Here is a 24,624-nt window from a genome sequence, read left to right on the forward strand (position 1 = left end):
ATTAAAAGTCAGTGTGACAACAATCATAAAGATCAAGCAGGACTCAAATAATGAGATATGAGAGAACACCCCCACAACCCAACTCTTCATGAAGGATGAGGTCTTCTGCATATATTTCAAACTTTTTCAAAGTAATCAGTTGTACTGATTTTTTTTCTCTAAAAACTATTATTTGTTATATGGGATAGCTCTTTGGAAGGGTAATACTTGAGATAACTATAATGATAAAAAATAGAAAACATAAATTAAAAATTATAGGGAAGGAAGGAAAGAAGGAAGAAAGGAAGGAGGGAAGGAGAGCAGGAAGGAGGGAAGGAAGGAAGGAAGGAGGGAAGGAAGGAAGGAAGGAAGGAGGGAAGGAAGGAGGGAAGGAAGGAGGGAAGGAACGAAGGAACAAAGGAACGAAGGAAGGAAGGAAGGTCACATACCCATACAAGAGCACTACTATACCCATATAGGGACACCAAGACTGGGATAGGTGTTAACTAGCAGTTTTGTTGGCCACAACCCTGTTCTTGTACACAGATCCAGGTAGAATGAAAATGAAATCTATGAATGGGGTTGGTTTTCCAGGATAGAGAGGCCCTATACTGGGTGGTGTAATCAGAAAGGAGGAAACTCAGAAGGCAGAACCTCAGTGTAGCTCAGACCCAAAAAGCAGTTAGGTTTCAATTCCAGCATCCAGTCCACCCCGCAGAAAAATGGATAGGGTGAAATCCCAGACCAGGGGTGGGGAACCTGTGGCCTTAAAAACCACATGTGACCCTCTAGGTCCTCAAGTTCAGCCCTTTGACTGAATCCAAACTTCACAGAACAAATTCCCTTAATAAAAGAATTTTTTTCTGTAAAACTTGGACTCTGTCAAAAGGTTGCACCTAAGGACCTAGAAGGACACATGTAGCCTTGAGGCTGCAGGTTCCCTACCCCTGTCTGAGACAAAATGGAACTTATAATTCTGCTACTATAAACCAATAGAGTTTTCTAACTGGATAATGAATCCAGTAATAGTCTACCCAAATCTCAAGCCCAAAATCTAGATCAGAATCTTGCAGAACTCAAACCAGGAGTCAGCTATCAGATTTTGCCCTGAATCAGAACACTCTGGAAGCACTGAAAGATTACCTGAGCTGTCGCCAAGATTCTGGAAAAACACAACATTCAATACCCCAGAGCACAGTCCTAACATCAAGTCTGAAGTCAGGGAGTAGGCTGGAAGACCTTTAATAAAATGACAGAATACCAAATATTCCTGATGAAAAGACCTGATGTAAACTTTGAAATCCAAACACAGCCGTGAAGAGCAATATTAACCACAAATGAACAACGATAAAGGACTAAACAAGGATGAACTGCTTACATTCAAAAGTGAGGAGATGATACATGTGTCTCCTCTGCTCCCTATCATTGGGAGTGATAGAGAGAGTCTAAGATAGAGGGAATCTCCTTAGGCAAGGCCTGGAAGTAGTTTTGTTATTTCTTGATGATTTTAAAGGAATGGAAAGAGGTCAAGAGGAATGGTTGTGAGTGGGAGAAGAGAAGAGAAGGTTGGGGAAATTATTTCAAATAATCAGGATGTGAAAACAGACATCTATACAAACAAGAAGATGGTGTAGAGGGGGTGACACTAACACTTGAATATCATTCTCATTAACTGGACAAAAGAAGGAAGAATACACACAGGTGTGTAAAGAAATACATTTCACTAAACAGAGAAATAAGAGGGAAATGAGGAAGAGGAGAGAATAAAGAGAGGGTAGATGAAACTAGTATTAATCAATATAAATTCTAACAATGTACAAAGCTCTTTTTGAGATGGCAAAGAATGAAAATCTTAGGAGGTTCAGCACAAATTAAGAAATGGATGAGCAAATTAAGGTACATCAATGTGATGGAATATTATTGTGTGATAATAAAGGATGAAGGAGAGGGTTTCAGAAAAACCTGGAAAGGCTCATATGAACTAATGCAGAGTAACATAAACCAAACCATGGGAATAACTTAGACAATGACAAAATGGTAATAGCAAACTACTTTGAAAAAATTAGGAATATTTATCAACATAACGACCAAATAGATTTTCTGAAGACTAATGACAAAGCATAATAGCCACCTCTTAAAATTCAGAGTCATTATGCAGAATGAAACATTTTTTGGACATGGAAAATATGGAAATTCATTCTGATTAACACCAATGTAGGATTGCAATGGGTTTTGTTTTTCTTTTATTTTCAATTGGGGGATGGATGGGGTAATGAGAAGACAGATCTTTGTTGATAGACAAAAATATTTCAAAAAAAAGAAATCAAATTGAACTAGGGATGAAAGTGATGGTAAAAAACAACAAAATTAATGGTTAAAATGACATTTTGACAGTACTCTTGGACAGTATATTTGCTGGTCTCCAAAAATACCTTCCAAATCTTAACTAAGAACTGCTCAGCTCCAGCAGTTCAGGATGCCAGATTAGAACTATAAAGGAGCTCATAGGCTGTCTAGTCCACTCAGAAAACCCCTTCTACAACAAGCCTGATAAGTGATCTTTCTGCCTCCTCCTGAAAGCCTTCAGTGGCAGGTGATCCCTTACGTCCTAAGGCAGCCCACTCTACTATTGGCCAGATCTAACCGTAGAAAGTTTTTCCTTACATAATGCCAAAATTTGCCTTTATAACTTTACCTTCTCTTTCTTGGAGAAGAAAAGGTTTCACATCAGACTCCTGCTATTCACAAGGTGTGGTCAAAGGAAACGCCTTCCTTTTCCTTGGACGCTAGTTTCCTATCTCCCCCAGGGTCTTAACCTTTGTCTAAATGGCAAGACAGGACCATGGTCAGGAACAGAGGGTAAGAATGAAGTAAGGGATGGTCTGAAACAGAATGGTGGCAGGACAAGAAGGGTACCAGCATTGGCCTACCCACATTTCATGTTTCAGGGTCTCCTCATCTTTCAGTCTTTGGGGGACCTGGGTTTGTTAATCCCAGATTTTCAACTGCTGAATTTGAGTCACTTTGTCCACAGGGCAGAGGAAAAATCAATGACTCCAGAGTCACATGACCTGAGTTCCAATCTACCTACAACAGTACCTGTTTGATCTTGGGCAAATCACCTCAGCTCCCTGAGTTTCATTTTCCTCTTCTAAATTCAGGAATTGGACTAGATGGTGTCTGAGGTACCTCCTATGCTCCAATAATCCTGTAGGCAGCAGTGATCATAATAGTGAATGAAATCAAGCTGAGGTACAGCCAATCTAGTTCCTGACATGACTGTGCTCCAGCCTTTGGAGTACAGCAACATGACTTTAGTCATGCATGGAAAGGAGTCTAATACTCCTTTCCAAATGCCACTGTCCCATGGACCCTTGAGCTCTCATATTTATAAGGAAGTGAAACCTAAGCTTTCACAATTTTAGTTTTCTCAGGAAACAGCTGCAGTTGGCCCGACTTAAGAACAAGTTTGTCACAGCAACAAGTCACAAGATGGTAGAAATCTTCAAATCTCACAAACGTTTACAAAGCTATAAATGCTGACACTGATTATGAGGCACCCCTCTGTCTGTAACTGGTCCCAATAGCTCATGGAAATAAAAGAACATTTGGGGAAACTCCAAAGGTAAAGGGGAAGTCATTAAAACTTCCAGTACCACACTCAAAGACAATTTTAAAGTTGTTATCCAAAAGACAAACAAGGAAAATTTTATAAAAAGTGATGGGTTCTTTTATTTTTTAAATATTTAATTGATTTCTAACAACCCACAAAGCATTTGACTAACTTTTCTAGAAAGCTAGAGTTCCCAACCAGCAGAATCAGGACTAGATGTAATAATAACTAGCACATATATACGTACATGCACATACACATACATGTGTGTATGTATGTAGATAGATAGATAGAGATATAGTGATATAAAGTTTGCAAAATGCTTTACATATTTATGTCATTTGGTCTTATTTGATTCTCACATCAATTATCATCCCTATTTTACAGGTGAGAAAACTAAGACTTAAGAGAAGTCCAGTGACTTGCCCAGAATTCCACAGCCAATAAGTGTCTGAGGCAAGTCTCAAAGTCAAGTCTCCCAGTTTCCAGGACTAGGTGTTAGGCAGCTAGATGGCACAATGGACAGAGCACTAGGACTGCAGTCAAGCAGACCTGAGTTCAAATCCAGCGTCAGAAACTTACTAGCTGTGTGATCCTCTGCTTGCTTCAGGTTCCCCAACTGTAAAATAGGGATAATAACATTACCTACCTCCCAAGGTTGTGGTGAGGATCACATGAGAAATCTGCAAAAGTGCTTCGCACAGTGGCTGGCACACAGGAAGTGCTTAATCAATGTTCATTTCTTTTTCTACCGAGCATCTCAAGGGCAATCAAGATCAACAGCACCAGAGGGGTACCATGATCAAACACTTTCAAATAGAACTGCTTTAGAAAGGCACTTAATACTACTTCAGTGCTTCAAGGGCATGCATCTATGTGGAGATGATCATTAAACCCTTATGAATCAAAGAGACCATCAGGGAAGTAGAGGGTAGAAAGAGAAGAGACACTTCTACTTGTCATGTCTTGGTATGGACTCAGAAGACAAAAACTGTTTAAATATCAATCGAATTCACAACTTTCCAGTCATCTACAAGGTACACTACGGAGCCAAATACAAATTATTTGGAATTTAATTAAGTTTTCCATTATTTGTGCCACTGATCTAGTAGTCTAGGTAATAAAAATTAGATTCTGTAGCTTTTTCATTGTCTCCTGGGTAAATGCATTATCATTCAATATGTTTTACAATGTCAGGGTTACCAAATTCTCCACAACTTTACGGAATCCTCAAAGCCACACTAAACTATTCCAGGGGTGGTGTAATACCCTCTAATTACCAATGTCCTAGCCCAAGTCTATGTACTTTTGAGAGTCAAATTCAACAAAAGTAAATAGAAGTACATTTTCTGAGCAATGAAGAGTTTTTTACCATTAGGCTCCTTTACTGTGGCAAAGCACCTAGTGCTGATTCTGCTCTAGCTGAGATTTACAAGGGGGTGGGGGGGGGGGGGCATTACTCATACAAAAACTGACTGAAATTTTCTGGGTTATATGGCAAGAGGAGTTTATGCTCCCAGGAGCTCAAGGATGCCTCCACTGTCTATCTCTATAAAGGTAAAGGAAATAGGTAGTCCTGTGGCAATCATGGAGCACGGGGGTATGTCTCTTTCTAAATCACTGCTGACAAGATTCTTGCCAGATTCCTCCTTATTAGGCTTGATCCTTCACCTGGAAGACAGTCATCAACCTGAGAGTCAGTGTGGATTGAGAAGGAGCCAAGGAACAATGGATATGACATTGGCTACCATTCCAGGAGAAATGCCAGGAGCAGAACAGAGGTCTTTACAAAACATTTGTAGATATGATCAAGGTTCTTGATGCTGTGAGTAATGAGGACTTATGGAAATTATGAGAATTTTATTAGCAGGGCCTGAACTTGTTAATAGAATGGGTCAGTGAGTCCACAGTTAAGCCAAAAACTTTGAAGAGGAGATGAAGCTCCTTTTTATATGATGAGAACAAAGAACACAATAGAGTAGGTGAGGAAATAACCCAGTTGATGATAGAGTTGGCAGCATAATGGGGGTGAAAGGACCTTACAGACATGTGCAGCCATCCCTCTCTGTCTCAGAGGAACATTTTATTGATTTATGGGACCCAGCTGCATCCTGAGGCCACTAATAGTGGACCAGACTCACTGACTTCTGGGAATGAGACAGGACCCCCTTTCTAATTGGCCAGGATGGGCAAAGATGGGACTAGGTCAGCATGTATGCCCTCAGTGATGACACAGATGTCATGAAGTTTCTCAAGAGATGAAGTTATCAGGCATAACAAGTTTCCAGGGTACAACCAGTCCCTGAGCTTTATTTTCTCCCTTTCTCTAAAATACTTACATAGCAGCCAATGTCATGTTCCTAAATAACAGAATTTCACTCCTGTGCTCAAGAATTTTCCATGGTTCTCCATTTCTCAGAGGTTCTGAGCCTTCTCGTGTGTCACGGGCCCCTTGGGCAGTCTGATAAAACCTATCGACCCCTTCTAAGAACAATGTTTTCAAATGTATAAGACAAAATGCATAGGAGTAGAAAGGAAACCAAAAGTTAGTTAATATAAAGATATACTTTCTTCCCACTCAAGTTCACAGACTCACCTGAAATCTATCTACAGATGCCTGGATGCTGGTAGATCCAAGATTAAGAACACCTGTTCTAGGATAAACTACAAATTCTTCAGTTTGTCATTTAAACGCCTTTCCAATTTCACGCCAGCCTATTTTTCCATACTTATCTCACATTACTCTCCTTTATATATTCTATGTTATAGACAATTTGACCTACTTGTCATTCCTCAAAATCAGCATTCCACCTCCCTATGTTCTGCAAAGGATGTCTCCCTACCTGAAACACATTCCTCATTCACCTACTGAAAGAAAATCTCCTAATGCATCAGGAAAGCTCAGTAAAATGAGACCAAAAAAAGTTTATTATACATATAGCACATGAGGCAAATGCATTGTGTGAGGACAGGTGACAATTTCAAATTACCCTCTGTTTTTATAGACAACTTTACGTAATAAGAGCAAGACAACCCTGATAGGTAAACATTTCCAAAAGGGATGGGCCCTTGCATCTCAGCTCCTCCCCACTGTCACATTTTGGGGAAATGAGATTAGAGATAAAGGTGACAGGGTGAAAGCACATGTGGCTCCTGCTGACCAGCAGGTAACACAAAGGATAGCAGGAGGAGATCAAAGTACATAACCCCTCTCTCAACAGACTGTAGAGCCTCCCACAGCAGTTTGGTTGACACCCATACAGAAGCCAAGGAAGACTGTTAACACTGGACTAATTTGGAACAAATTTCAATATACCTCTGGATCTAAAAAATTTTAAGTTCCTTCAAGGTTTGGCTCAGGTACCATTTCATACAGGAAGACTCTCCCTTTTAATTATCTTACTTTTTTTTCAGTGATCTACAATCACTTCCATATATCTTAGATTTTTTCCCCTTTCTCTCCCTCCTTCCCCCCTCCCTCCCCACACCCTCCCTGAGATGGCATACAATTTTATATAAGTTCTACACATACATTCCTATTAAATACATTTTCACCTTAATCATGTTGCACAGAAGAATTAAAATGAATGGGAGAAATCATAAAACAAAACAAAACATAATACAAAAGAAAATGGTCTGCTCAGGAAGCCTCTCAAGCTACACTTCATAGTTAATAAGTTTCCCATGTTAAAATATCTTCTATGAATTTCTCTATATATTTACATACCATTATCACCTAGCAGAATGTTGGTTGGTTGTGGTCCTTTGTTCTCGAAGAGGACAAAAATGACATCACCATGATAAAGTGAAGCTTCAATGTGTCTGACTGTGGCTGAGCAGACCAATACGAGCTTGGAATGCTCTACCACAGATTGGGCACAGATAGTCCATGTGAACATTTAGGGTGGATATCCAAATTTGCGCATCCTACATTTACTTTGTGCTGTCTCAATTCTGCTTTGCTCATAGAGCACAGCACCATTTCTGAAGTGGGTACGCCATGCTGAGCAGTCCTATGCCAATGTCTCCCATGTTACACAGTCAAACACAAAGTTCGAGAGAGACCTTGAGAGTGTCCTTGTATCACTTCTTCTGACCACCATGTGATCACTTGCCCCATATGAGTTCTCCATAAAATAGTATTTTTGGTAAGCATACATTTTGCATTTGAACAACGTGGCCAGTCCATTGGAGTTGCGCTCTCTGAAGCATAGTTTGATGCTTGGCAGTTAAGTTAGAGCAAGGACTTTAGTGTCTAGTACCTTATCCTTCCAGCTCATCTTCAGAATCTTACTAAGACAATTCAAATGGAAGCAATTCAGTTTGCTTACATGGCTGGTAGACTGTCCATGTTTCCCAGGCATACAATAATGAGGTCAGCACAACAGCTCTGTAGACCTTCAATTTGGTAGTCAATCTAATACCTCTTCTCTCCCAAACCTTTCTTCAGAGCCTCCCAAACACTGAGCTAACTCTGGCAATACTTATGTCAACCTCATTGTCAGTATGTACATCTCTGGAAAGTACAATACCAAGGAAAGTGAACTTATCCACAGCATTCAAAAATTTTCCATTTGTTGTAACTGATGGTTCCACATGTGGATGATGTGGTGGTGGCTGATGGAGCACCTGTGTTTTCTTGGTGTTGATTATTAGGCCAAAATTAGTACAGGTAGCATACTTTGTTGCATCTCTGCTTCAGAGGCTGCTTTGAATGCACAATCATCTGCAAATAGAAAATCATGCACCAACACTCTCTGCACTTTGGTCTTAGATTGTAGCCTTTTCAAACTGAAGAACTTACTTACCATCAGTATGGTAGTTGACTTTGATGCCGTGTTCAATCTCATTGAAAGCATTCACAACAAGGCTGAAAACATCATGCTAAAAAAAGCATAGGAGCAAGCTCACAGCCCTGTTTCACTCCATTGGTGACTGGGAAGGCATGAGTATTATCCACTATTTAAAACCCGGGAAAACATGCCATGATGAAATTGAAATATAGTGTTAATGAACTTCTCTGGGCAACCAAATTTTGACATTTTTCCAAAAACCCTCCATGACTAACAGTGTCAAAGGCCTTGGTCAGATCTACAAAAGTTGTAGATTTCTCCTGGACTTGTCAGACAGCAAACACCATATTGACTGTTCCTCGGCCCTTTCTGCCACACTGGCTCTCAGTATTTGACCATCTTCCAGGTGAAGGATCAGCCTATTAAGAAGGACTCTAGCAAAAATCTTGCCAATAATGACTAAAAGAGAGACACCTCTGTGATCATAACAGGACAATCTATTCCCTTTACCTTTATAGAGATGGACAATGGAGGTATCCTTGAACTCCTGGGGGACAACCTCTTCTTGCCACATAACCTGGAATTTTTTAGTAAGCTTTTGTAAGAGCTTGTAAATCTCCTACTTTGTAAATCTCAGCGGGAATAGAATCAGCACCAGATGCTTTGCCACATGAAAGGAGCCTAATGACACTCAAAACCTCTTCTCCAGTTGGAAGTTCAGGTAAGGAGGGATTGACTTCAACCTGAGGTAAAGTCAATGGCCACAGCATTGATTAATGATGGTCTGTTGAGAACACTATGAAAGTGTTCAGCCCATCTCTCTAGGATCACGTCCTTATCACTAATCAATGTGGCTCCATCAATACTGAGTAATTGTAATGTACCATAGGTTTTTGGTCCATAAATAGCTTTCAGGGAATCATAAAAGTGTTTTGGATTGTTACTATCAGTATAAAACTGAATTTCACCTGCCTTCTTACTAAGTCAGGAATCCTGCATCTCTCTAAGTTTTGCTTGTACTTTACTTTTGATGGAATTAAATGCTGCCTTCTTAGAGGTAGATGAACTATTCTGTTGGTAAATCCTGTGGAGTTCTCATTTTTCATTTATCAGCTTCTGAATTTCCCCATCATTTTCATCAAACCAGTCTTGGTGTTTGAGAGTGTTCTGACCCAGATGAGCAAATGCAGTGCTGTACACCAAATATCTGAAAGCTGCCCACTCCTTTTCTGCTCCACTGTTGCCAACTGTGGCTCAACTTTCCCTCCAAGTCAGCAGCAAATTGTCCACGCTCAGAGAAGAGCTCTAATTTGTTGACATTAATTCTTCTGGTAGTCATTTTGCCTTGATGACAGTGCTTTTGATGAATGTGAATATTTAGCTTGGAAAGGATAAGTCTATGATCAGTCCAGCACTCTGTACCACACATTGTCTTTGTCACTCTCACATCTTGTCTGTCTCTTCTCCTTATAATCACATAGTCTATTAGATGCCAATGTTTGCTGCGAGGGTGCATCCATGAAGTGCAACCATGGAGTGTAAAGTGTGTTCAGGAAGATTCAGTACCTTTGGTGTGGTGGCTACCAAGCCCTCTTCAGGTCTCTTTCTATCTTTCTTCCACCTAACTCTCACTTGTGGCTCCAAGAAGCTGCAACATGTACAGCAGCCACACTCTGGTAAACCATTTTGGCAAATGGGTCAAACTAGGCTGAGAGCAACCAAGGGGTCTCAAACCCATTGGTGAGTTAGGGGGGTTTCTATCCCAAGCTTGTGAAGACTTCCCCTGGTGGAGTGGGCAGATGAGAACAATTTGTTCCAATGGCCATGAAGGCACCTGAAGAAGGCAATGTGGAGTGCTTGGTGCTTAGTTAGACACCGAAGACATCAAGGTCATCCACTGCATCCTGAGCCATCGCCAGCTGTCTTGATTCTGTCCTGCGACTGGACCATGATGACTCTGGAGGAGAGAATGAGGCTGACAACTTCGTGCAACTCTGCCTTACTTAAATCCAGTTTATACATGAATCAAAAGACATCACCCATACCATTTTACTATTACACCTCAAAGTCCTGTGGCAACAGGCAAGTGATGAAGTAGCAGGTGGGGATACACTGGGAGCTGTAGTCACAACCCTGCACACAGGTGGCCCAGGCCACAGCCCATCCCTTTCTCACTGGAAGCAGCAGTGGGACTCGGCAGCCCCCTGGGTGTCTGAGTAGCCTTTTAAGGATCATACTACTCACTTCCTGGTGTGAGGAAGGAGGCTAGAAAAAGTGCCCTAAAAACTGCTTACCCAACCCTGGCCTGATAACCATGGCAGGTGGGGAATCCCACTATGTGGTCAAAACACAAAGAAGTGTACAAAATGTACAAAAACATCTGCAAAGATGATCCCATTCACCATCGGCACATGGAACATGCACACACTTATAGACAACACAAAATCCAATAGACCTGAAAGATGAACTGCTCTTGTTGCAAGAGAACTCAAGAGGTATCTCATCCAAATTGCAGCCCTGAGTGAAACAAAGCTGGCAAATGAAGGCTAGCTTACTGAAATTGGAGCTCGATACACCTTTTTTCTGGAGTGGGCACAGTGAAGGAGAGTGTCATGAAGCTGGTGTTAGTTTTGCAATCAAAACTAATCTAATCAGCAAGCTGGTAGGCTTGCCAAAAGGAATAAATGACAGGCTCATGACAATGTGATTGCCACTTGCAGGAAAATGCCATGCCACCATCATCAATGCCTATGTTCCCACCATGACGAACCCTGATGAGGTCAAAAAAATTTTATGAAGACCTAGAGACCACTATCATCAATGTGCCAAAAGAGGACAAGCTTATAATTCTGGGTGACTTTAATGCTAGTGAAGGCTCAGACTACCAGACTTGGCAGGGAGTCCTAGGGAGGAATGGAGTTGGATACCGCAACAGCAATGGTCATTTACTGCTGAAGACTTGTGCATTACAAGACCCTCTCATCACCAACACTGTTTTCTGTTTACCTAGAAGAATGTAAGCTTCTTGAGAAAAGGAGCTGGGATTTTTTCCCCCAATTTTATCTTAGAATCTCTAGCACCTAGTACAGGGCATTGCACTGAGTAGGTACTTGATAAATATGAACAGAATTATTTGAATTGAATTGGATTCTGAAAAGAACATCTAGGTCATCTTCTGTCCCACCTGTATGGAGGTTCTGAGTTATAAATTGTTAAGTACAGACAGGTAAGGGGTATTGTGGCTGGCACCCAAAAGGTGCTTAAGATTTATATATCCGGTGATTTATTTATCCACCAAAAGTCATTTGGGAAACAGATGGTACAATTCAGCACCTCCTGTACCCCACTTTCCCAGCCAACATTTCCATCCAGGTGAGTTCCTATTGCAATGAATGTTAAAGGGCAATCTCAAAATCAGAAAGGAGTCCCAAAAGGGGACATAAAAGAAAGATGCAAGGATGCAGCACTGCTCTCAGTGCTAAACACAAGGCTCAGACCTCTTGCAATACCACTTGGCTTTTCAGGAGACAGCTCTTTGTCTCTCACAGATGACCTCCCAGTATGACCAGTCAGTCTCTAGAACAGAGGTCCTCAGTCAAAAGGCTTCACTTAAGGATCTAGAAGGCCACATGTGGCCTCAAGGCCAAAGGTTCCCCACCTCTGCTCTAGACACTGTATCAGGGCAGACAGAGACCCTCAAAGTAGAAGGCTTGGGCTACCAATAAAATTCCCTATAGTTTCTATCCCTAACCATGAAGAATAAGGAAGCTGCTCCTATGTAACAGTGAGATAAAATGCTACTAAGGTATGTGTGCATGCACACATGCACACATTTGCAGAGCCAAATAAAATGGGAATGAGAGCAGTAAAGGAGGCAGAGGCCTAAGTGGAGCTGACAATCAGGACCTTGGGGGATGGAGTGAGATAGTCAATACACATTGATTAAGCACTTACTACACATCAGGCACTGTGCTTAAGCACAGGGGCCACAGAAGGAGGGACAAGGCCACAGAGAATGCTGAACTGAGGATTAAAAAAAGAGTTTGAGGGTAGACTTGCCCAAGTAAAGCTCAAAGTTTCACTTGCCCCGCCCATCCAAACAAACACATTACATCGATTTTTATATGTATGTGATGTCTTACACTTTAGAATGCAAACTCCTTGAGAGCAATGACTGTTTGCTTTTAGCCAGTGCCTAGCTCAAACCCAGGAACAAAGTAAATGCTTAATATGTGCTTAGTGATTGACTGAACATTTAATGTAGGTACTGCTTCTACCAGGAGAGATCACAATCTACCCACTCACAATTTTCTACATCTTCATCACAGTCACAAAAAATGGCCTAAAAAAAGTAAAGGATCCTAAAGTTTGTATTACTTGGTGATAACAAAAAAAGCACTTAACAAGGCAAAACAAGACACAGCCCCAACATCTTTACAGGCTCTTCTCCAACAAGGAGTAAGTTAAGCTCACACAAGATTCCAATAAAGATGAAACCACTGGGAAAACTTCATCCTGTAACCCAAAAATTCAAGATCAAGGGAAGCAAAGAACATGTAGATGTTAAGCCTAGCAAAGATATCTGCCTCTGTCATGGAGAATGTCATTTAAATAATCTAAAATGGTGACAGGCAAACAGATGATATTTGCTGATTACATTAAGCACCAGAACAATACGGAGCCTTCTCAGTCTCAGCCTCAATCCATGGCCATTTAAAGGAGATCAGCCTAACAATCCAAACAGGACATACCAAGTGGATAAAGACTGTGTACTGCCCATAATGTCATATACAATTAGATAAGAAGTCCTTTGTTTTTCATCCATATATCATCAGAAGACACTGCAGAGAGACCATGCTCTTGGTCCTAAATTGAAAAGAAAGAAGCAGGGGTGGAGCCAAGGATACAGAGTCAACAGAGTAACTGCAGGGACTTGCTAGAGCTTTCCCCCCAAACTCAGCCAAATACCTGTAAAAAATGACTCTAAACAAATTCTGGAGCTGCAGAATGACTGAATGAAGCAAATTTCCAACTCAAAACAGCCTGGAAGACTGACAGGAAGCATCTATCATGCCATGCTGGGAACTGAGCACAGTCCAATGTGAGCCATGCCAGCACAGATGGGGAACCTGAGTGGGGTCCTCAGGAGGACTGAATCTCTGGCACCTATGGCAGTTTTCAGACTTCACTACCCCAAATCACTGAGGCCAAATTGGAAGGTCACTGGAAAAAACCTGTGGGATCTGTGTGAGAGAGGAGAGTAGTCCAGTTCCAGCTCCAGGGTGGTAGAGGAGGTGAAGGAGCATGGCAGTTGCAGCAGCAGGGGCAAAGGCCACACTGTTTCTGGAGCTCTAGGCCCACAGATTGTGGGGGGATCAAGGGACTGACTGTATACCCCCCAACCCCACTGGAAGCAGAAAACTACCTTGACAAAGAGCTTAAAAGTCAAGTAAATAGTTGGGGAAATGCATAAAAAAACAGAAAAGGAATCAGATCATAAAATCTTACTTTGGTGACAAGGAAGATCAAAACACACAACCAAAAGAAGACAACAAAGTCAAAGCTCCTCCATCCAAAGCCTCCAAGAAAAATATGAATTTGTCTCAGGCCATGGAAGAGCTCAAAAAGGATTTTGAAAAACAAGTAAGAGAAGTAGAGCAAAAATTGGGAAGAGGAATGAGAATGATGCAAGAAAAGCATGAAAAACAAGTCAATTGTTTGCTAAAGGAGACCCAAAAAATGCTGAAGAAAATAATACTTTAAAAAATAGACTAATCCAAATAGCAAAAGAGATCCAAAAAAAATGAAGAGAAGAATGTCCTAAAAAGCAGAATTGGTCAGGTGGAAAAGGAAATTCAAAAGCTCACTGAAGAAAATAATTCCTTAAAGATTAGAATGGAGCAGATGGAAGGTAATGACTTTATGAAAAATCAAGAAATTATAAAACAAAAACAAAACAATGAAAAAATAGCAGCCAATGTGAAATATCTCATTGGAAAATCAACTGACCTGGAAAATAGATCCAGGAGGGACAATTTAAAAATTATTGGACTACCTGAAAGTCATGATCAAAAAAAGAGCCTAGACATCAACTTTCAAGAAATTATCGAGGAAAACTTCCCTGATATTCTAGAACCAGAGGGTAAAACAGATATTGAAAGAATCCACTTCCTGAAAGAGATCCCAAAAGGAAAACTCCTAGAAATATAGCAGCCAAATTACAGAGTTCTCAGGTCAAGTAGAAAATATTGCAAGCAGCTAGAATGAAACAATTCAAGTATTGTGGAAATTCAATCAGCCTAACACAGGACTTAGCAACTTCTACCCTAAGGGATCAAAGGACTTGGAAGGATATTCCAGAAGTCAAAACAGCTAGAGTTAAAACCAAGAATCATCTACCCAGCAAAACTGAGTATGATACTTCAGGGGAAAAATTGATTATTCAGTGAAATAGAGGACTTTCAAGCATTCCTGATGAAAAGACCAGAGATGAAAAGAAAATTTGACTTTCAAACACAAGAATCAAGAGAAGCATGAAAAGGTGAACAGAAAAGAGAAACGATAAAGGACTTACTAAAGTTAAACTGTTTACATTCCTACATGGAAAGATAATATTTCTAATTCTTGAGACTTTTCTCAGTATTTGCGCAATTGGAGGGATTATATACATATATAGAGAGGGCACAAGGTGAGTTTAATAAGAAGGGATGATATCTAAAGAAATAAAATTAAGAGGTGAGAGAGGAATATATTGGGAGGAGAAAGGGAGAAATAGAATAGGGCAAATTATCTCCCATAAAAGAGGGAAGAGAAAGCTTTTTGCACTGGAGGGAAAGAGGGGAGTGGTGAAAAGAAGTGAACCTTACTCTCATTACATTTGGTTTAAGGAGGGAATAACATGCACACTCAATTTGGTATGAAAATGTATCTCACATTATAGGAAAGTAAGGGAGGAAGAGGATAAGCAAGGAGTGGGGGGATGACAGAAGTGAGGGAAAATGGGAGAAGGGGGTAATTAGAAGTAAACTTTTGAGGAGGGATAGGGTCAAAAGAGAAAATAGAATAAATAAGGGCAGGATAGGATGGAGGGAAATACAGTTAGTCTTTCACAAAATGACTATTATGAAAGTGTTTTGCATAACTACACATGTAAAGCGTATATTGAATTGCTTGCCTTGTCAGTGAAGAAGGGTGGGGAGGAAGGAAGGGAGAGAAGCTAGAACTCAAAGTTTTAAAAACTCAAAGTTTTAAAAACAAATGTTAAAAACTGTTTTTACATGCTAATGGGAAATAAGATACACAGGCAATGGGGTATAGAAATCTAGCTTGCCCTACAGGAAAATAGAGGGGAAGGGAATAAGAGAAGGGAGGGGTATGACAGAAGGGAGGGCAGATTGGGAGAAGGGGTAATCAGAATGCACATTGTTTTGGGGTAGGCAGAGGGAAGAGATGGGGAGAAAATTTGGAACCCAAAATCTTGTGGAAGTGAATGTTGAAAACTAAAAATAAATAAATAAATTTAAAAAAAGAAAAGAAAGAAGCAAATTGGCTAGATTACATTGGGGAAAGTACATGGTATGTTCATTGACCCCAAGCTGCTCCCTGATACGATAATCTCTTTTTTTTTCTTTTCTTTTTTAAACACCAATACTCTCAGTGACATGGTATTACATGGTTCTGAATCAGGGAACATCAGGGCAATGAAGAGATCTATGGCTGGCATAAGCTATCTGCAGCATGTCTCCTAAAATAATTAATGTCTAATAAATGGCGTAAAAGAGTTCTCTCTTTTCCACTTATTTTCATCTCAAAATTCCTTCACCTCATCTGCCACTCTCTCCTTCTTTGCCCTGGTCACTTGATCCCATTTCCTCTAATCTCCTCCAAAACTCCTCTGTCTTCTAAAATCTTCAACTTCTCTCTATAAATTGCTTTTTTCCAAACTCCCTTCAGACATATCCATGTCTCCCAATCCTTAGGGGCAAAAACATCTTTACCAGACCTAATATCTTCAAACTAGCATCCTCTATTTCTATTCGCCTTGACAGTCCAAATCACTGCCTCCCCTTTCTTGTCTCGCACTCTCTTTTAAACCTTTTGCTCTATAATTTCCAGCCTCATCACTCAACTGAAACCACTCTCTACAAAATTACCAGTAATCTCTTAATGGTCAAATCTGGTAGTTTTTTCTCAGTCTTAATCTTTCTCAACCCATCTACTGCATTTGATACTTCTGGCCACCCTCTCCTCCTGGATACTATTTGGCCTCTGAATTTTCATGAAACTACTTATTCTCTTCTGGTTCATCCTGTTCCTTCAAAATCTCCTTTGCCAACTCCTCATACAGATCATGACTCAAACTGTGGGGATTTCCCAATGTTCTGTCCTTGGCCTGCGTCCCTTTCTCCCTTTATATTGTCTTTCAACAAACCTCATCAGCCCCCATGAGTTTAACTCTCAACCACAGGCAGATGATTCCTAGATTTAAATATCCAGCCTCAGTTGTTCCTATAAACTTCAAGCCTGCTTCACCCATTGCCTATTAGGCATTTAAAACTGGATGTCTCTAAGACACAACATAAACCCATGCTGAAAAAAGAACTTTTAATCTTTTCCCCAAATTCTCTCTTCTTCCAAACTTCTTTTTTGTTACTGAAGGTACCATATCAGCATCCTTCCAGTATCTCAAGTTTGTAATTTCACACTGTCCTCTCCACCACTCCAAATTATTTCATCCATTGTCCAATATTACTGTGTTTACTTTCCTCATATCCCTCACATCTAATCCCTTCTCTCCTCTCAAACAGCTGCAACCTTGGGTCCTCCCCATCTCTCATCTCTCACCTTGATTACTGCCTACAGCATCCTAACTGGATTCCCTGCCTCAAACGTCTCCTCCCTCTAATCCACCCCATACACTACTTTGAATCACTGAACCTCTCAGTGATCACTTCTATCTCCTGCTCCCAACTTTCTAAAACTAACAGCTACATATGTAAGGATGGAAGTAGGTAAACCCATTGAACATAACTGGTCTACCTCATACCAGGCTCCAGTAAACACCCCCTGGCTTACATAGCTCTATAGAAAACTACATGATTCTCTGGATTTCTACAGTTTCTGTTTAGTCTCATTTCACTTCTGACAATCTCAAGTTCAATGAATTAACAGGTGGAAGAAGTAGTTGCTTTAGTAAGGAAAAACCCTCAGCAGCAGGTCAACAATGGAGTTTTTATCCTTCTCTCTCACAAGCTGACTACACCTTAGGCACACAGTCCTACCCTTTCTCTAGACATATCACCACCCTCATACCTATATAACATGGAATCTTTTATTCCAGACTAATACTTCTCCCTAGTCCTGATGTCTGGGTTAAGTAAAACAAACCTAATTCCTCTGTCACATGATGGCTTTCCAAATATTTCATAAGATCCTAAAGGGCCTCAGAAATCACCTAGTCCAACCCCATCATTTTGTAGTTAAGGACCCTGACAACCAGAGAGGGAAAGTCACGCAGATAGAAACTAGTAGAGCCAGCATCCAATCCTGGCCCTCCTGACTCCAAATCCTGTCTTCCTGTCACAACCCTACCCCCACAGCCCACCCCACCCCACCCCACTGAATGGGATTTCTCACACAACAAAGCCCCAGGCTTCTACCGTCTGTTCTTCATTTGTTTCTCCCAAAGGACAAAATTTGTTGCTTTGATAAAAGCAAGAGGAAAAAAGCAGAGAAAAGCAGAGCAGAATGGTGCCTGAAAAAGAAAAGGGCTTTGGACCTGCACAGAGACAGGGAGTAGGCAGCTGCTGCAAGGTCAAAAACATTCTATAAAATCTATGCCAACTTCTGAGGCAGAGACACACAAGGGCCAAGAGAAGACGGTGAGTCCATGAAGCAGCTTTCTCAAATTCTTCCTCTGAATCGGCCTAAGGCTGAGCCAGGAGCAGAGGCAGGGGGAGGGGCAAAGAAAAGGGCAAAGATGGGCCTCACTCAGACAGGTCAGTTGGATATAGTGCTCACAGCTGGAGAACCAATTGGGCCCAATGGAGAAGGCTGGCACAGACTGCTGTATGAGTGAGGGGAAGGAAAGGTCAGAAGGGAAAGCAGAGAAAAAATGAAACAAAGTCTTTCCTAGAAGTTAGGCATAAGGAAATGAAAAAGAAAAACATGTTTCGAAAGTTTGAAATAAGGCAGGAGATAACAGAACAGCCTGAACCATACCCCTTCAATTAAAGGAGATGATATTGAGGGCTTCAGATTGGCTGGTTCTAGGCGAGCCAGAGTCAGCCTGTGAGGTGATAAAGGATCACAGACCTCAGCATCCCCAGGCCAGATCTAGGGTATTCCAATTCAGGACTGAATTGACCAAATGACAGATTTGTAAAAGGAATTAAGTATTTTAAGTGGATCAGGTTTGATTTCACTGGCATTTATAAAAACTTAGAATGCTTAGGAGCATACTGGGTGTGTATTACCAATCCAACCAGCACACGAGTACAAAGTCCTGCGGATCCAAAACAAAACCAGAGACACCTGCATCCTCATAGCCTACTTCCCGAGGTAACATCTTTTTTTTTTTTTTTTTTTAGCCAGATGAGTTCATCATTCTAGAGAATTTTCAGGGAGTAAATGCATCTACCAAAGCAAGCTCTCATCTCAGAGAGCTGACTGGGCACCTAGGTGAGGCAAAGGGATTTTTCCAAAGTCACACAGCTGGTGTAGACAGAGATGCAGCTAAGTGTCCGGACTCTCAAGCCAGCTCTCTGCCCACAGTTCTGTGCTGTTTCTCATACACAGATAGAGGCGTGATCCAGAGAACAGGGAGCAAGCACTAAGCTGTGGGAATATTACAAAATTTACCCTAGGAGGAGGCCCAGGAGCTGAGTCTTAAAAGAAAAGGGGGTGAGGAGAGGGAGCATCCCAATGCATTCTACTGCAGGGCATCCCTGCAGATTCCCTAAGGCCAAAGGGAAAACAACCCTCCAACCCTCTGGCCAGCTGAGTTACCTAGAAGAGGGATTAAATACACCAAGGGAAGTTGGCTGAAACCAGACTATAAAGAGTTTTCATTGGTATGCTGAATTTCTATATCATCTTATAGCAAGAATTCTTACTCTGGGATGCAAGAGATCATTTTGTTTTGGGTTTTGTTTTGTTTTTTTGAGATTTTGTATTGTACTATAATTGGTTCCCTTTTATTTTATCCATTTAAAAACCTAATTTTAGGCATCATCAGACTGTCAACCCTCGACCTAGAGACAGTAGGAAAACTGGGCAGGGAAGTGACAGAAAAGATTTTTCTGGAAGCTGCAATGAGTATGGATGACAGTAAGAAATCACCAGAAAGCATGAGTCCACTAAGGAAGGTGTCCCAGGCTGGGGGTGAGGCAAGGAAGGCCTGAACTAGACTGGTGGCCTAAGGGGGAAGTTGAGAGAAAGGTTTCAAAGGTACAATTGACATATTTCAGAAGCTGATTACAATGAGAAGCTGGAGGAGAGGCAAGAGTCAAAATTAATTCCAGCATGGTGAACCCTGGCACCCAGAATGGAAATGAAAAAAAAAATGACAAAAATCAAATTTAGAGAAATTAATGTAGCTGGGGAGAGGAGGGGCTCTACATCCAACAGAAGGCTCAGTACTGTTCATTTCTTATTACAGAAGAGGCCCTGAGCAATGATGGGACTTGCCCCAAGTCACAGAGGTCTGGCTCTGTCCCCAGAGGTGCTCTGATTCCTGGGCCAGTGACTGCCACTGGGGAGCAGGTGTAAAAGAGGGAGAGAAGCAAGACATTAGTCTCCTCCTTTTCATGGCTAAACACCTAGAGAAAGAGCTGCCCACCATAAGCATCGCAATGGCCCTCCCTCTCCCTTCAGAGCCCTCTGCATCTGGCTTCTGGCCTCTCTAAAGTCATGGGCATGATCTGTCCATGGCCAAATTCAATGGCCTTTTCTCAGTCCTCATCCCACTTGGCTCTGCTGCATTCGACTCTGAGAACCCCCCTTCCTCCTGGATTCTCTCGGCTCCCTCCTAGTTCTCCTCCAATCAATATAAACCCACTTGCACAGTCTTCCTTACTGGTTCTTCATCCAAGTCATGCCCACTATCTATAAATGCCACAGGCTCTTTCCTGGGCCTTTCCTCTGCTCTTTTATAATGCCTTGCTTGGTATCATGGATGAGGAGCTAGACCTAGAGGCAGGAAGACTTGAGTTCAAATCCTGACTCAGATGCTTACTAGATATGTGAATCTGGCCAAATTGCCCTCTCTCAGTCTCAGTTTCCTCATCTGTAAAATGGAAAAAATAAGAGAACCTACTTCCCTACTGTAGTGAAGATCAAAAAGAAATGATCTATATAAATTGCTTTGCAAACCTTAAAGTGCTATAGAAGTGCTGGTTATCATAACTACTACTCATTCAGTTCTCATCTCTCTGCAGGTGATTCCCAGCTCAAGCTTGCTTGCCCCTTCCTCCAAATGCCCCCTGGCATCTTGATTTGGAATCCCCTAAGTATCTTAAATCTAAAACATGCCTAAAAATAGAACTCATTATCTTCTCCCAAAAAACCTCCCCTATTCTGAACTTGTCTATTACTGTCCTTGCAGTCCCAAACTTCCAACTTCAGTATCATCCCTGACTCCTCCCTCTCACTCAAACCACACATCCAATCCACTGTCAACTGTATTTCTTTTTTCCCCATCATCTCTTGAATATTCCCCCTTCCCTCCACTCATCTAGCCACCAGCCTAGTTCAGGCCCTCCTCAGTCTTCACCTGGACTCTTACAATAGCCTTCTAACTGGTCTTGTAGACTTGTCTCTCCCCAGTCCAATCCAGCCTCCACTAACCTGCCCAAGGTGATTTTTCTACATTCTAGGTCTGACTATGTCATTCTTCTGGCTCAATGAGCTGCTGTGGCTCCAGGATTAATCATAAAGAAGTCTTATCCTTGGCATTGAAGCCCCTCATAACCTACCCCCTTCCCTCAACCTATTCCCTTCCACAAACTCTATCATTCAGCTACACGCCCACCTTCAGTGGAGTTCCTCACATACAACTCTGTGTCTTTGCACTGGCTGTTGCCCCAGGCCTAGAAAACTCTACTTCTTTCCCCGTATCTGTCAACTTCCTTCAAGCCTCAGCTCAAAGCCCACCTTAGCAAAAGAAAAACATTGATCCTCCCTCCAATCTAATGCTTTCCTCTCTCAGATTATCTGTTCTCTGTCTTGTATGTACCTAGTTATTTACATGTTTCTTATCTCCTAAGAATATGGGCTCCTTGGAGTCAAAGACTACTTTTTTTCCCCTTTCTTTGTATCTCTAGTGCTTAGCACAGTGGCTGACATATAGTAAGTACTGAATAAAAGCTTGACTAACTGACTGACCATAGTGGAAATCTTCTTCAGGATTATATAAATTGAGGCCCAGAAGAGATCATAGACCATGGACTTGGAGCCAGAAGGGACCTCACCGGCCAACTAGTCCAGTCCTTCATTTCACAGAGAAGCAAACTGAGACCCAGAAAGGTTAAGGGACTTACCAAAAGTCACACAAGTTTCAAGTCTACATCCTCCATTTTGAAATCTAGTTTTCTTTCCATTTCACCCTGTGGTGAACATTAAAAATTTAGGTTTCCACAGGCTATTGCAGTTTTAAGGTGGTATAAAATAACAAGCATCACCAAACAATCAGATCTCAAAGGAAAAGCTAGCCTAACCACAAAGTTCTTGATAAAGGGGGCTAGGCTCGAAACTAGTCTAAACTGGCTGGGGTCAATCCAAGAGAAAACTTTTCTTCATGGTTCTTGCTTAATAAGCTTCATGTATATTAACTGACATACCTTGCATTAAATTATCCCTCCATTTTCTGATCATGGGACCTATGTTGAAGCATGTTCGGGAGGAGGGAACACACCAAGGATTGTTATGTAATGGGAATGCCAAAAAGATTATAACCCTGAGGAGTCTGGACCAATACAAACTCTAAGGGGAGGTCTGATTACCCAAACAATATTTAAACTTGTTTTTGCTTCTGTATGGGCATTCTGTTCTCTGTGAACAGCACCCACTTGTGGATGTGTAAATAACTTTGCTTTCCTCTGCCAACTCTGTCTCTGAGTTATTTTCATGAAAATGGCATGTTTCCAGCAGCCCCTTGGGTCTGGGCTTTGCCTTTGGTTACAGGGCTACTCAGCATAACAGAACCTCTATTAGAAACCAGAGCCCCTCAGTCTGACCACTCAGGACATCCTTTTCTCTCAAAACTTCAAGAGCGTTTACCTCTGAATTGAGCTATAAATGGGTCTGATCACTGACAGACAAGATGAAAATCTAAACTAGGTTCACTTATATAGTCATTTCCCTAGGATGTTAGTAGGAGAGTCATGAGTTAAACCCTGATTTTCTTGTTCAATGTCCTGTCCTATACACTAGGCTTGGAAACATGAGGACAAAGAATCTTGAATTCTCAGACCTTCCACAGAATAAAGACTGGTCAGGATGCCCAGAAAGAATCTGTCTCCAAAGATGGAGGATAAAAATGGGATATAGCTCACTCAGTGGTAGCCGGCAGCACTTGTAGGCTACTTTGAACGTACCCCTGGATTTGCCCCCTCCGTTCCCCCAGCTCTAAATTCTCTGACTAGGATGGTGCGCAGCCTCAGATTAAACAAAAATGGAAGAAGAAATTGCTGCTCTTGTCATTGACAATGGTTCTGGCATGTGCAAAGCTGGCTTTGCTGGGGATGATGCTCCTCGGGCTGTGTTCCCCTCCATTGTTGGACGCCCAAGACACCAGGGTGTCATGGTGGGAATGGGGCAGAAGGACAGTTATGTTGGTGATGAGGCTCAGAGCAAGAGAGGTATCCTGATAATCCTAACTAGCTCTATAGGTAGTAGGAGGGGAAGGGGGAAGAAAGGGGAGGGTGGCTAAAAGGGAGGAAAGAAGCAATAAGAGTAAAGGGGAGTAAAAGGGAGGGGGGCTAAAAGAAGGAGGGGAAGGCTGCAGGAGGAGGGGGAGAAAAGTGAATACTATTGAGGAGGGGAAGGGAGACAGGAGAGCTAAAAGCACAAATGGTGGGAAAGAGGTTGGAGGGAAATACACAGATTGTAATCACAACTGTGAATGTGAATGGAATGAACTCTCCCATAAAACGGAGACGGATAGCAGAATGGATTAAAAGCCATAATCCAACAATATGCTGCTTACAAGAAACACATTTGAAATGGGGGGATACACATAGGATAAAGGTCAAAGGATGGAGCAGAATATATTGTGCTTCAGCTCATGTAAGAAAGGCAGGAGTAGCAATCCTAATCTCAGACAAAGCGAAAGCAGAAATAGATCTAATCAAAAGGGATAAGGATGGAAACTATATCCTGCTAAAAGGCACCATAGACAATGAAGCAATATCATTACTAAACATGTATGCTCCAAGTGGTATAGCATCCAGATTCTTAGAGGAGAGGTTGGGGGAGTTGAAGGAAGAAATTGATAGCAAAACTATACTAGTGGGGGACCTCAACCTCCCCCTCTCTGAACTCGATAAATCCAACCTCATAATAAACAAGAAAGAGGTTAAGGAGGTAAATAAAACTCTGGATAAGGTAGATATGATAGATCTTTGGAGAAAATAAAATGGGAATAGAAAGGAATATACCTTTTTCTCAGCGGTACATGGAACATTTACAAAAATTGACCATGTACTAGGACATAAAAATCTCACAATCCAGTGCAGAAAGGTAGAGATAATCAATGCATCCTTTTCAGATCATAATGCATTAAAAATTACATGTAATAAAAGGCCATGGAAAGAGAAACCAAAAATCAATTGGAAACTAAATAATCTAATTCTAAAGAAGGGTTGGGTTAAAGAAGAAATCATAGAAACAATCAACAATTTCATTCAAGAGAATGACAATAGTGAGACAACATACCAAAACTTATGGGATACTGCAAAAGCAGTTATTAGGGGAAGTTTTATATCTTTGAATGCTTACATAAATAAAATAGAGAAAGAGGAGATCAATGACTTAGGCTTGCAGTTGAAAAAGCTAGAAAAAGAACAAATTGAAAATCCCCAAGTAAATACCAAATTAGAAATACTGAAAACCAAAGGAGAGATTAATAAAATTGAAATTAAGAAAACTATTGAATTAATAAATAAAACCAATAGTTGGTTTTATGAAAAAACTAATAAAATTGATAAACCTTTGGTCAATCTGATTAAAAAAAAGAAAGAA

The 24,624-nt window shown here is 41.2% G+C and overlaps 1 long non-coding RNA gene across 1 annotated transcript in view; it reads right to left on the reverse strand.

Annotated features, from left to right (window-relative positions):
* The window catches only part of LOC140524382 (uncharacterized), a 58,497-nt gene that overhangs the window by 24,653 nt on the left and 9,220 nt on the right, over positions 1-24,624 (reverse strand). The gene's annotated exons all lie outside the window — the stretch shown is intronic.

Source organism: Notamacropus eugenii, chromosome 2, assembly GCF_028372415.1.
Source record: "Notamacropus eugenii isolate mMacEug1 chromosome 2, mMacEug1.pri_v2, whole genome shotgun sequence".
In the NCBI taxonomy this organism is placed as follows: domain Eukaryota; kingdom Metazoa; phylum Chordata; class Mammalia; order Diprotodontia; family Macropodidae; genus Notamacropus; species Notamacropus eugenii.